Genomic DNA, 13321 nt, shown 5'->3' on the forward strand with positions numbered 1-13321 from the left:
TATCTCCATTGGAACAACATCTGCTGTCTAGCCCATCAAACAACTGCATAAAACATGGAACAAGCACTCTCCACTCCGACTTCTCGACAAGAACCCTTCACTACGACATCTCAGCAAGCACTGCCTACTACGAGTTCTCGACAAGCACTGCCAGTGGAGGCGGCGGAATAATACTCTTTGGCGCAATCTCTGGCGCTGTGGCTCAGTGTAGCCTCCTTTCAACGTGTTTGGAGGCAACCGGTCAGGCTGAACGCCTTAGACACACTGCCCAGCGAGTGTAGCAAGGTGTAAATTCCCTACTGTTTTGGGGTGGCATTATGTGGGGCCAAAGTACGCCGCTGGTGGTCATGGAAGGCGCCGTAACGGTTGTACGATACGTGAATGCCATCTTCCGACCGATAGTGCTACCATATCGGCAGCGTATTGGCGAGGCATTCGTCTTCATGCACGACAGTTCGCGCCCCCATCGTGCACATCTTGTGAATGACTTCCTTCAGGATAACGACATCGCTTGACTAGAGTGGCCAGCATGTTCTCGAGACATGAACCCTATCGAAAATGCCTAGGATGGATTGAAAAGGGCTGTTTATGGACGTCGCGACAAACCAACCACTCTGAGGGATCTACGCCGAACCGACGTTGAGGAGGTGTGACAATCTCGGCCAACAGTGTCTTGATGAACTTGTAGATAGTATGCCATGACGAATACATGCGTACATCAATGGAAGATGACGTGCTACTGGGTATTAGAGGTACCGGTGTGTACGGCAATCTCGACCACCACCTCTGAAGGTCTCGCTGTATGGTGGTACAACATGAAGTGTGTGGTTTTCATGAGCAATAAAAAGGGCGGAAATGATGTTTATGTTGCTCTCTGTTCCAATTTTCTGTACAAGTTCCGGAACTCTTGGAACCGAGGTGATGCAAAACGTTTTCTGATGTGTGTATGTCTAAAGGACATTGCATAGTACACCGTGTGACACAGACACTGAAAATACTATTTAATGCCTAGACAAGGTCGAGTCAGTGAACGAAAGTCCCAGCAGCTGTGCGTAGCAGAATGTAGACACACAGTGAGATATGGAAGTGTTGTCCTCTCCTGGAGGCGTGCTTGGATAGCCGAAGTGGTTACAACGACCGCTCGCGATAAGTAGGAAATCCTGGTTTGTGTCTCGGTCTGCCACAAATTGTGGCATTGTGGAAGATGATCATTTTGATGCTCTAGATGTTGGAGGGTGTATTGTTGCATGGGGGTACTGACCTCAAAATCTTTGTACACGTTACACTCACCGGTCACTGTACACATGCCCTATTAAGAACCATGTCCTTCCTTTTTAATGTTCAAAGGCGCACCATGAATTCCGATGACTTAACTGTATATATTTTCTTCGAATAAAAGTGACATTTATGTTCGACTCGTTGTGTACTTTGTTCAGTTACCTTCTGTGCTGTTCTATAGCAGTTCCTTCTATGTGTGGCCTAAGTTTCACCGAGCTATGTTATTTAGGAGTGACACATAATGTGAAAGTTACTCTACTTTTGAACACAAGTGTAGGTACTACACACAAAGGCAGTTAGAGTCTACTTTAGTTCCTGCGTCACAGGCGTAAATGTATACCAACTACACTGACAGGAAAAAAACCCACCAAGAAGGAGTTGTGCGACATAAACGAAAGTTGGTAGACGTGTTTCTACACCTGAAAGATGATGACTATTCAAATTTCGTGCGCGAGTGCCATAAGAGTGGCGTTAGTGGCGCCACTATGGGGATGCAAATCAGGTTTGCTTTAAGTACTCGCAGCGTTAGTTACCTTTTAGAGCGGAAGTGGTGGGTTGATGTTAGTCACGAATGCCTTTAAGGAGACAAAGACTCCAATAACAACACCCCACTGAATCTGAACGAGGTTATGTTACAGGGCTACAAGAAGTTGAATGTTCCCTCTGCGATATTGCACAAAGACTTAGCAGGAATGCAGCCACTGTACGTGATTGCTGGCAGTGGTGGCCACGGGAATGTGCGGTCGCAAGAAGACCAGGCTCCTCACGGCCACCTGGCACTGCCGAGAGGGAGGACTATCGCGCTCGGCTTATGGCACTGGCGCATCATACTGTATCTGCAGCAGCTGGTGGCACGAAAGTGACACAAGAAGCTCCGAGGCACACGCCCTGAAGAGCGCATTCCACTGACCTCAAACCTTCCCCATTAGCCACTTCAGTGTTGTCAAAGCAGAGCTCATTGGAGGGTCGGGTAGATGTCTGTGGTTTTTTCTGATGAAAGCTGGTTCTGCCTCGGTGTCAGTAATGGTCGTGAGTTGGCTGCAAGTTGAGGGCCTGCATCCAACCTGTATGCGTGCTAAACCAACTGGATCTACACCTGGAGTTATGGTCTGGGGTACGTTTCGTATGACAGCAGGAGCACTCTCGTGGTTATCCGAGACACCCCGACTGCAAATTTGTACGTCAATCTGGTAATTCGACCTGTTGTTCTGCCATTTATGAACATCATTCCAGGGGGTGTTTTCCAGCACGATAACGCTCGGGCACATACCTCTGTTGTAACCCAACATGCTCTACAGAGTGTCGATATGCTGTCTCGGCCTGATAGAGCACCAGATCTATCTCCAGTCGTCACATAGAGGACATCGTCGGACGGCAACTCCAGATTTATCCACAGACAGCAGTAACTGTCCCTGTACTGGCCGACTAAGTGCAACAAGCATGGAACTCCATCTGTCATCCGGCAGCTGTACAACACATTACACGCACGTTTGCATGCTTGCATTCAACGATCTGGCAGATATACCGTTTGTCAATATACCAGCATTTCACGTTTGGAATGGTTTATATCGTGCTTACATTAACTTGTGATCATGCAATTTTAATCACTTAAATACACTATGTGATCAAAAATATCCGAACACCCCCAAAAACATACGCTTTTCGTATTAGGTGCATTGTGCTGCCACCTACTGCCAGGTACTCCGTATCAGCGATCTCAGTAGTCATTAGACATTGGGGCGCTCCGGGCAACTAGCGGACTTGGAACGTGGACAGGTGATTAGGTGTCACTTGTGTCATACGTCTGTACGCGAGGTTTCCACTCTCCTAAACATTCCTAGGTTCACTGTTTCCGATGTGATAGTGAAATACAAACGTGAAGGGAAATGTACAGCACGAAAGCGTACAGGCCCGCCTCATCTGTTGACTGACAGAGACCGCCGACAGTTGAAGAGGGTCGTAATATTTAATAGGCAGACGTCTATCTAGACCATCATACAAAAATTCCAAACTGCATCAGGATCCACTGCAAGTACTATGACAGTAAGGCGGGAGGTGAGGAAACTTAGATTTCAAGGTCGAGCGGCTGCTCATAAGCCACACATCACGCCGGTAAAAGCCAAACGACGCCTCGCTTGGTGTAAGGAACGCAAACATTGAACGACTGAACAGTGAAAAAACATTGTGTGGAGTGACAAATCACGGTACACAATGTGGCGATCCTATGCCAGGGTGTGGATATGGCGAATGCCCAGTGAACGTCATCTGCCAGCGAGTGTAGTGCCAACAGTAAAATTCGGAGGCGGTGGTGTTATGGCGTGGTCGTGTTTTTCATGGAGGGGGCTTGCACCACTTGTTGTTTCGCGTGACACTATCACAGCACAGGCCTACGTTGATGTTTTAAGCACCTTCTTGCTTCCCACTGTTGAATAGCACTCTGGGATGGCGAATGCATCTTTCAATACGATCTAGCACCTGTTCATAATGCACGACCTGTGGCGGAGTGGTTACACGACAATAACACCCCTGTAATGGACTGACCTACACAGAGTCCTGACCTGAATCCTATAGAACACTTTTGGGATGTTTTGGAACGCCGACTTCGTGCCAAGCCTCACCGACCGACATCGATGCCTCTCCTCAGCGCAGCACTCCTTGAAGAATGGGCTGCCACTCCCCAAGAAACCTTCCAGCACCTGATAGAACGTATGCGTGCTCGAGTGGAAGCTGTTATGAAGGCTAAGTGTGGGCAAACACAATATTGAATTACAGCATTACCGATGAAGGGCGCCACGAGCTTGTAAATCATTTTCAGCCAGGTGTCCGCATACTTTTGATCACATAGTGTATATTACCTAAACAAATTCCCGAACTTTCGTTACTCTACATTATTTGTTTTTCGGTGTTGCTATTGTTTTCTGTCGGTGTGTAAATAAACAAATAGAACGTCTCCTCGACGATGATGCCATCAGAAACACAGCACAGGCTGCCATTGGAGACGAATTATGAAGGATATCTACCGTGTCGTTTTCAAAGGAACCATCCCGGAATTTGCCTTAAACGATGTGAGGAAACCAGAGATGACCTAAGCTGGGATGGCCGGACGGGGATTTGAACTATAGCCTTTCCGAGTACGCTGCTAGAGTAATGGCTTTTATCCGTCATTTGCTGCCCTTGTTAAGGCATTTTGTTGAAACATGTATCACACTAAAATGGTTTGTGACTGCTCTGTCGATGGGCGCATAAAACTCCACTTGAAATATTTTGTTTGTACAGTGAAACAAACTTACATTTTTCGATGAAAATGGACATTGCATCAAATACATGGAGAGGAGTATTTGTTTGTACTGACGCCGTCCACTCATTACTAAAGACAGAACACCTCACAAATACACTGCCTTTCGAAAGGCACCTCCTTCAGCTGTTTGTTGGATGACAATCCGTGTAGAAGAAGTAAAGGAAGATTAGGGATTTATGTCCCGTCGCATACTGGACGATGAAATATATTTTTTGAGAAAGCCAAGATCGCTTGATTTTAAGCCCTTTGTTACAATTACTAGTTTCGACAGAATCTTGCAGCCATCTTCAGATTGTCATTACACTTTGCGTATATGTTCATATACATGTGTCGTCAACACTTTGAGAGTAAAATGCAAATACATTAAAAAACTCCACATGGTTTGTAATTTATAAAACAGAATGCTCCCAGATGTGTTGTCAAATGAATAAAAGGTATTAGAGTTAAATAAGGTTATAGCGTTAAAACTACACGCCATGTCGACGACCACACATGAGTTTGATGTCCTTGAGGTCGTCGACATTGCGTGCAGTTTTAACTCTATTGGTGCTATGGATTTTGCACTTTTACCTTTTATTCATTTGACAACCCATCTGGCAGCATTCTGTTTTATAAACCATGTGGTGTTTTTTAATGCATTTACACTTTGTTCTCAACATGTTGACGACATATGTATTGGCCAGATAGGCAAAGTGTAATGCCAAACCTGAAGATGACAGCATGATTCTGTCGAAACTAGTAATTGGAACAAAGATCTTAAAATCAAGCGATCTTGGCTTTCAGAATAAAATATATTTACAGAGATCGCTCCAACAACATGTGTAAGTTATATGGACGATGAAAGATGGAGGGGAAACATCCCAGTATTTGTGCGTGCCCGAAATCCACTGCAAATAACCGGTTCTCAACACTTCGTGTTGAGGTGTCCGAGCTCACAAGTCCTCTTATCTGTGCTGTGGTAGCTGCTGCCGTTAAAATACGACAGTCCTGGCGGTCGTCTGTGCTGCGTGGATGTCCAAAATCTCGTCTACGGGTGTGAGAATGTTCACGTGACCACTGATACCAGCACGGTTGCACAACTGCCGCAGCATCTCGCCACTCGGAGGGCCACAATGTGATCCCTTTCAAACTCGCTCAGTTGGCTGTAGGAAGCACCAGTGCCACGGCTGCCTACTTCCTTCACACGTTTGTACCACTCTGAGCCTTCTGATTGTGAGCATTCTGTACACACAAACAGCGCTCTGGTAGTATGTGTCTGTGGGAACCATTATCAGTGCATCTACTATTCCCCAGAGCGACATAGGCCGTCATCGGATCAAAATCGACGTCATCTTTCCAGGTGTACTATTTTTTTCCTGCAGTGTATTTACAGTATGTTATATTTTCAAAAGAGATACTGATTTCTGCATGAAAGTCAAACACAACTTTTGGTTTCTTTTTTTAAAAGTATACCTGTGCTGTTAACTGTGTTAGCTGCTTTAATTATTTCAGTTAATTTCATATTTTAATATCATCGTGTCATCAATTCATAAATTCTACAGTAATATTCTATACAATTACATAATGAATCGAAACTGTTGCTCTATACGCTTTTAATTAGAAAATAGCTCTAAAATGCTCTTTTTATGGGTTAATCATCGCAAAATTTCTGTTGATAGAGAGTGTTCCACAGGTTCTTCCTAGGGGACTAAAATCTTAAATGCCGCCCTGTGTTGCCATGTTTTTCTTGAAATGAACCAATATTCTGATACCCTATCAAAAAACTAAAATAGCTCTCTGTAATAGTTCATGAGTGTTTAAACTGGGACGAACAGATTGTCACAACACATAGGAGGTCTTTCTTACGTACATGTAGTTTTAAAGAAGTAGACAAACTATTCCGACATAAAATGAAAGAAAATCTAATTCAGTCTTTAGTCTTGCCGAATCTCTAGTACTGTGACGTACTTCTACACGGCAGAAATAGCGAAAACAACTAGAAATTCTCACGAACGCCTACTTAAAATGCGTGCGTAACGTTCGGTTGTTCGATCGTGTTAGTCTTTTTTATGGTCTGTTCAGCTAGGTACGACTAGATACCGTCGTGATTCTCACGCGGTTTCTTTTTCTTTGTAAGTTTCTTGGTGACAGACGTCCTCAGTATCTATCCTCGCAAATCTAGTCCATACCGTCATTCCATAACTGCAGTGGAAGATCTGACACCTCTAGTGTCTTGGCTGTACCTATATGTAACTTTAACTTTTTCTCCATTTCAGCCATACGTCTGTGGAAAAGGCTACCCACTAAATGGTGTAAGTGGCGTAGATTCCCCACGGCATATCCCAGCTGTCTTCATCCAGCAAAACTTCAAAACGGCGAACCAGTATCTCTCTCTCATTGTCAACACCGTGCATGGGGGCTTAATTAAATAAAATGCAAATATTCTTCGTAGCTGTATGTCCGATTACGCTGTGTCTCGTAAACGGTTGGCCCTGACTAGTATTATTACGCAATCTGACTGCATGGAACAACAACAAAGAATCAAATGAAAATTTTCGTTAATACAATTAATTAATTAAGTCCCCAGCAACTATAAAACCAACGCAACAACAAGCACAAGAATAACTGTTCTGTATGTGGAAGTATGACTCAACGCACATCTGGCACGGTTCTTCTTCAACAAGACAAGAATTTTTAAATACCAATTATACTGACGTGATAAAAGAAAATTAGAAATACTATAATTGCGCAAGAAAACCAGAATTACACTCTAATACAAGAACACACGCCAGATGCTTTGTTGACTGAACCTGTAATGACGCACTATTCAGGACACTGAAATAATGAGAGAGAAAAAGAAAATTTTTTTTTTTTTTACCTTCATTTATATTGATGGAAAGCACTCTAAACATTACAATATCTCCACATCGACTTGCTACTACCACATCTCAACCAGAACTCTCCAATATCACATCTCAGCAAGCACTGCCTACTAGCACATCTCAACAAACACTCTTCACTACGACATCTCAGCACAGACTACCACGAGTTTTCAACAAGCACTCTCTGCTACGAGTTCTTAACAAGTACTGACTACTACGAGTCCTCGATAGGCACTCCGTGGAGGCGGCTGAATAATACTCTTTGGCGCAATCTCTGGCACTGTGGCTCAGTGTAGCCACCTTTCAACCGTTCAGCATTCACATTCCTGCCTGCCTCTGCTTCTTTATTACCTATCTCTTCTGGCAGTTTTAACCCAAAATCTTTCTTTCTCCCACTGCCAAAGTTAACTTTATCTCCAGATTTGGTTCTTTCTGTTCTACTGCCATGCCTTTATGCTTTTACATACTTCCCGAAAAGAAGAAAAAAAAAAAAACGCGAAGCACCCAGAGGGGAGGAAGAAAAGAAATGATACTTCACGGACTGAGAGGATATGTGATGTTACTCCAGTGATTACAATGTGGAGTGAGATTTACAAAGAGCTTGGCTGTATGAGCCCACTAATCAGTAAGACACTGCACCCAATCTGACATGGATGCATCCACTGATTCTGATCGGAAAGGCGTCATAAAGCTGTTGTATCGTCTCCTGAGGCAAGATGATCCAAACTGTTGTAAATGGTCTTTTATATGCTCGATAAAGGCGCTGTGATGGAGTTGGTCCCACCCATATTCTATGGGGGCCACGGGAGTGCCTCCATATCATGCAGAACATTGTCCTGTTAAAAGTGGAACCACGATGCGGTCAACACAGGAGGGCGCACAATGTCCGTGACGAATCGTTGTGTAGTCAGAGTTCCGTCAATCACCACAAGCCGCGACCGGAAGTCATACCCACAAGTAATGCAACACCGCTGTGCCTCTCCACAACATTGGAAGAATAGGACCGCTCCCCACGTCTTCGCGACACTGCAGAACAGAGATTTACCTCTGAACATTCGTGGCAGTCCGCGCCACCTGTCGAAATGCTGCAGCTTTTGTTCTGCTGTTAACGGCAGCTTGCGCACGGGATGGTAATTCCCTAGTCCGTCTGCTGCTAGTCTCTCACCAGTGAGGCGGAATTACACAAAATGATGCAGAGAGTCAGATACTTGTTCTCGTACGGCAGGCGTAGATGTGAAGGGGTTACGGCGTGCTTGGCGCACAGTGGAGCGATCCTCCCTTGCTGTGATCAGATATGGCGAACCGGAACCTTGACGTCGACTGTGTTTGCCCTCAGGTTACCGTGCAGTCCCACGCTAGGCCACTGTCACACGCGAATGCCGCACAAATCTGGATACTGTACGATTCGACCAGCAGGTCAAATGGAGACCCACGATGCAGTCCCTTTCAAACTATCTCAGCCTTGACATCTTGGGTTGTCGGGTGTTCTGCCGGATATCAGCGTCGTACTTGCACGATATTTCGGTCACGTAGCTCGAGACCCTCATCAGGTGCGACCTGAGACTGCTCCTCGAGTGGACCTGGTCCAGTATTTATGCCTATGGCCTTCCCCCTCCACCAACGGCTGCAGGCGCTTCCTCTGCGGTCCGCGCCCATTCCCTGTGACCTGCTGGAGCGTTGCTGCTCCGTTTTCCGTTCGCTGCGGTTCTAGGTGTTCCCTCTGCGGTCCGCGCCCACCAAACCCGCTCCTGGGGGTTTCATCTCCGGTCTGGGGTACCAGGCGTTCCCCCTGCGGTCCGCGCCCGCTCACCACGACCTGTTGGAGCGTTGCCGCTCCGTTTTTCGTCTGCTGCGGCTCTGGATGTTCCCTCTGCGGTCTGCGCCCACCAGTCCCACTTTTGGGTTTTCCATCTTCGGTCTGGTGCTCCTGGCAGTCCGTCAGGGGCTCGTTTACCATCTCCATGTCTCTGGTTCTTCTGTTTGTGTAGTGTGGCATCTGGCCCCGTTGCTCCTTTAACAATTCCAGAGCCGGATCCCAGGCTCTGCTTAGCTGGTACCCTGTGTCACGATTCATAAGATCGTCAGCCATTTTAATCTCAATCGATTCTCTTATAACACTGTCCCAAAATCTGGGTGTTTGTGCTAGAATCTTGGTATCCTCATACTTCATGGCATGATCTAGTTCTAGACAGTGTTCAGCAATGGCTCACTTAGTCACCTGTCTTAATCTAGTGTGCCTCTGATGTTCTTTGCACCTGATCTCGTGCAAGTACGACGCTGATATCCGGCAGAACACCCGACAACCCAAGATGTCATTAGATCGCCGGGAAAGCCTGAAGAGTTATATCTCAGCCTTGTAGGAAAACCGGTATCTGTGTGTCATTCAACATGATCAGTCACCATTCGAGGCCTTTCACACCCCTAATAGACGCTAACAGGTTTGGTAACAACACTAAACACGAACGACCCTAAAGCAGTCTGGTGGCCGTTTCACCGGTCACAGACAATTGCAACTTGGATCATTTACATACTCGCCGATGATGATACCAGAACATATTTTCCGAGAGCTCCACTTTTTTTTTGTCAGGCAGGGCATTAGTATATAATTTTTGTTGACACTAGACACTGAAGCGCCGAGAAAACTGGTATAGGCATTTGTATTCAAATACAGGCAGAATACGGCGCTGCGGTCGGCAACGCCTATCCGAGCGGACCGTGAATATCAGGAATCCGGTAAAACATCAAATCTTCGACATTGCTGCGGCCGGAGAAAGATGCTGCAAGAACGGGACCAACGACGACTGAAGAGAATCGTTCAACGTGACAGAAGTGCAACCCTTCCGCAAATTGCTGCAGATTTCAATGCTGGGCCATCAACCAGTGTCAGCGTGCGAACCGTTCAACGAAACATCATCGATATGGGCTTTCGGAGCGGAAGACCCACTCGTGTACCCTTGATGACTGCACGACGCAAAGCTTTACGTCTCGCCTGGGCCCGTCAACACCGACACTGGGCTGTTGGTAACTGGAAACATGTTGCCTAGTCGGACGAGTGTCGTTGCAAATTGTTTCGAGCGGGTGGACGTGTACGGGTGTGGAGACAACCTCAGGAATCCATGGACCCTGGCCGGCCGCTGTGGCGGAGCGGTTTTAGGCGCTTCAGTCTGGAACCGCGCGACCGCTACGGTCACAGGTTCGAGTCCTGCCTCGGGCATGGATGTGTGTGATGTCCTTTGGTTAGTTAGGTTTAACTAGTTCTGAGTTCTAGGGGACTGATGACGTCAGATGTTAAGTCCCATAGTGTTCAGAACCATTTGAACCATGGACACTGCGTGTCAGCAGAGGACCGTTCAAGCCGGTAGATGCTCTGTAATGGTGTGGGGCGTGGGAAGTTGGAGTGATATGCGACCCCTGATATTTCTAGATACGACTCTGACAGGTGACACGTACGTAACCATCCTGTCTGTTCACCTGCATCCGTTCATGTCCATTGTGCATTCCGACGGACTTGGGCAATTCGAGCAGGTCGATGCGACATCCTACGTGTCCAGAATTGCTACAGAGTGGCTCCACGAAGACTCTTCTGAGTTTAAACACATCCGCTGGCCATCAAACTCTCCAGACATGAACATTATTGAGCATATCTGAGATGCCTTACAACGTGCTGTTCAGAAGAGATCTCCATCCTCTCGTACTCTCACGGATTTATCGACAATCCTGCAGGATTCATGGTGTCAGTTCCCTCCAGCAATACTTCAGACATCAGTCGAGTCCATTCCACATCGTGTTGCGGCACTTCTGCGTGCTCACAGGTGTACATACGATATTAGACAGGTGTACCAGTTTCTTTGGATCTTCAGTGAATAAGGAGCGACCAAATAGATTCCGTTCGAAGACCGTTCAGTTCAGAATCGGTATGTCAGTCTGTGAAAATCACCGTGAGCACTGAGGCAAGCGTCCCACGGAGGTAGACGTCCGGTAAAACATTGTGTCCTGCTGCGTGAAGAAGCCCGTAACCGCCTGCTGCACATCCTCGCACGACAGAAACCGTCCACCCTTCACGGCCCATTTATAGGTATCGAAGGCGTGAAATTCACATGAGGAAAGATAAGGAGTATAGGGTTGGTGATCGAGCGTCTTCGACTAGTGTCCCCCGTTGAGACTGGCCTCATAGATCGACAGGGGTCTTGTGTCGAATTGCGACGAGAATGGAACTGCTGCGTGAAGAAGCCCGTAACCGCTATTCCATAACGCTAGTTTTCGGCACACATGCATCCCATATATATTCTTCATTCTCCGATGGATGTGTACAGGTGTTTGTTCTTCGGCAGCCGAGAAAGGTGGTAAGGTCTTATGGGACCAAACTGCTTGAGGTCATCGGTCCCTAAGGCTACACACTACTTAGTCTAACTTAAATTAACTTACGCTATGGATAACACACACGCACTCGAACCTACGACAGGGGGAACCGCACGGACCGTGACAAGACGCCCGAGACCGCGCGGCTAGCCCGCGCGGCGCCGAGAAAGCAGTAACACCATGTTGGTACTGTCTCGATGAATTTGGTAATAATGTCGCCATGGTTCACGCTTCTGCATTTACCGCACGCGCGTTGGAAAGACACGAATGCTGCACCAATCCCTTGCCTACATGTCAGTGCTTACATACCCGCATCGGAGTCGAGCTACGTTGCATATACGCTGCAGTAACGTCTGCAAACGGAAACTTCTTGTTTGCCCCTTATATCATGACAAGTAACTTTACACAACGTCAGTAGAACTCGCATTTCTGTAACTATTATCGTTATTATGTATAGCTAATGTACCGTGTACGTTGCAATGTTAACTGTAAACAGGATGCGTGGTTAGACGGAAACGAGCGCTTGAAGGCTGTAATCTTGCCAAGTGAAATAAGCGCATAAATAAATATCGGTGAAGTATTAAATCAAACCTTCTAATTTTTGAGTCTCAGCTTGAATGACACCTATTGGGCAACTTTCATTTATTCGGACAGCTCGCTAGTTTCCTTTTAGCTCATTTCACTGTGGATGAGGGAGACCGTCATCACTGCGAGACGACTACGTACGCCGGCACTGCATCGCTTATGCTAACAGCAGTATCACGGAAACGGGCTGGTAGCTGATATCTCAATTCATCGTGTCTCATCTATGCAAACCCAAGTCGTGAGCAGAAATGTTGTTTACTAGTGGTTGAAAATCTTTCGCCACAGAACGAAAACTAGTGATGGTGCGCATCTTTTGGGCTGTCCTTCAAGAAACAGGCTCATAGAAGACACTGAGAAACTGAGACAACTGCTGTCACAAGCTTGCCGATTGTCCGTGCAACTGTAGCTGAGGAATGGTAATTTAGTATGGGGAGTATTCATTAGTCTACCCTTGTGCTTATCGCGCTACCATTTGCAAGATCTGAGTCAATTCCCGATACCATTGGGAATTTTTCATTGAAAAGTGTCGACTCAGCAGTGTGATGGCAATTGAGGAGGTATTTGGGGGAGAAGTAGCAGAGTCATGGAAAACTTGCAGCACTTACCCTTGCTGTATATTTCATCGACACGTACAGCCGAAATTCATCATACAGGGACTGACTCCGATGGGTACCAAACCACAGAAAAAGGAAGAAGGCGGTACCAAACCACAACAAATGGAAGAAGATGATTAGGGTTTAACGCCCCGTTGACGACGGGGATGATTAGAGGGGGTGTAAAAGTTCGAATTGATAACTACGCGGGGAGAAATCATTCGTGTAATTTGTAAAGCAGTTTACTTCGGCAATGACCTTAAACGATTTAGAAAATCCGGAGGGAATCTGAGTTAAGATACTCGAGACGGAAAGTGATTCTCCTTCTTTTGGAATCCGTCGAAGTA

Source organism: Schistocerca americana, chromosome X (assembly GCF_021461395.2).
Source record: "Schistocerca americana isolate TAMUIC-IGC-003095 chromosome X, iqSchAmer2.1, whole genome shotgun sequence".
Lineage (NCBI taxonomy): Eukaryota > Metazoa > Arthropoda > Insecta > Orthoptera > Acrididae > Schistocerca > Schistocerca americana.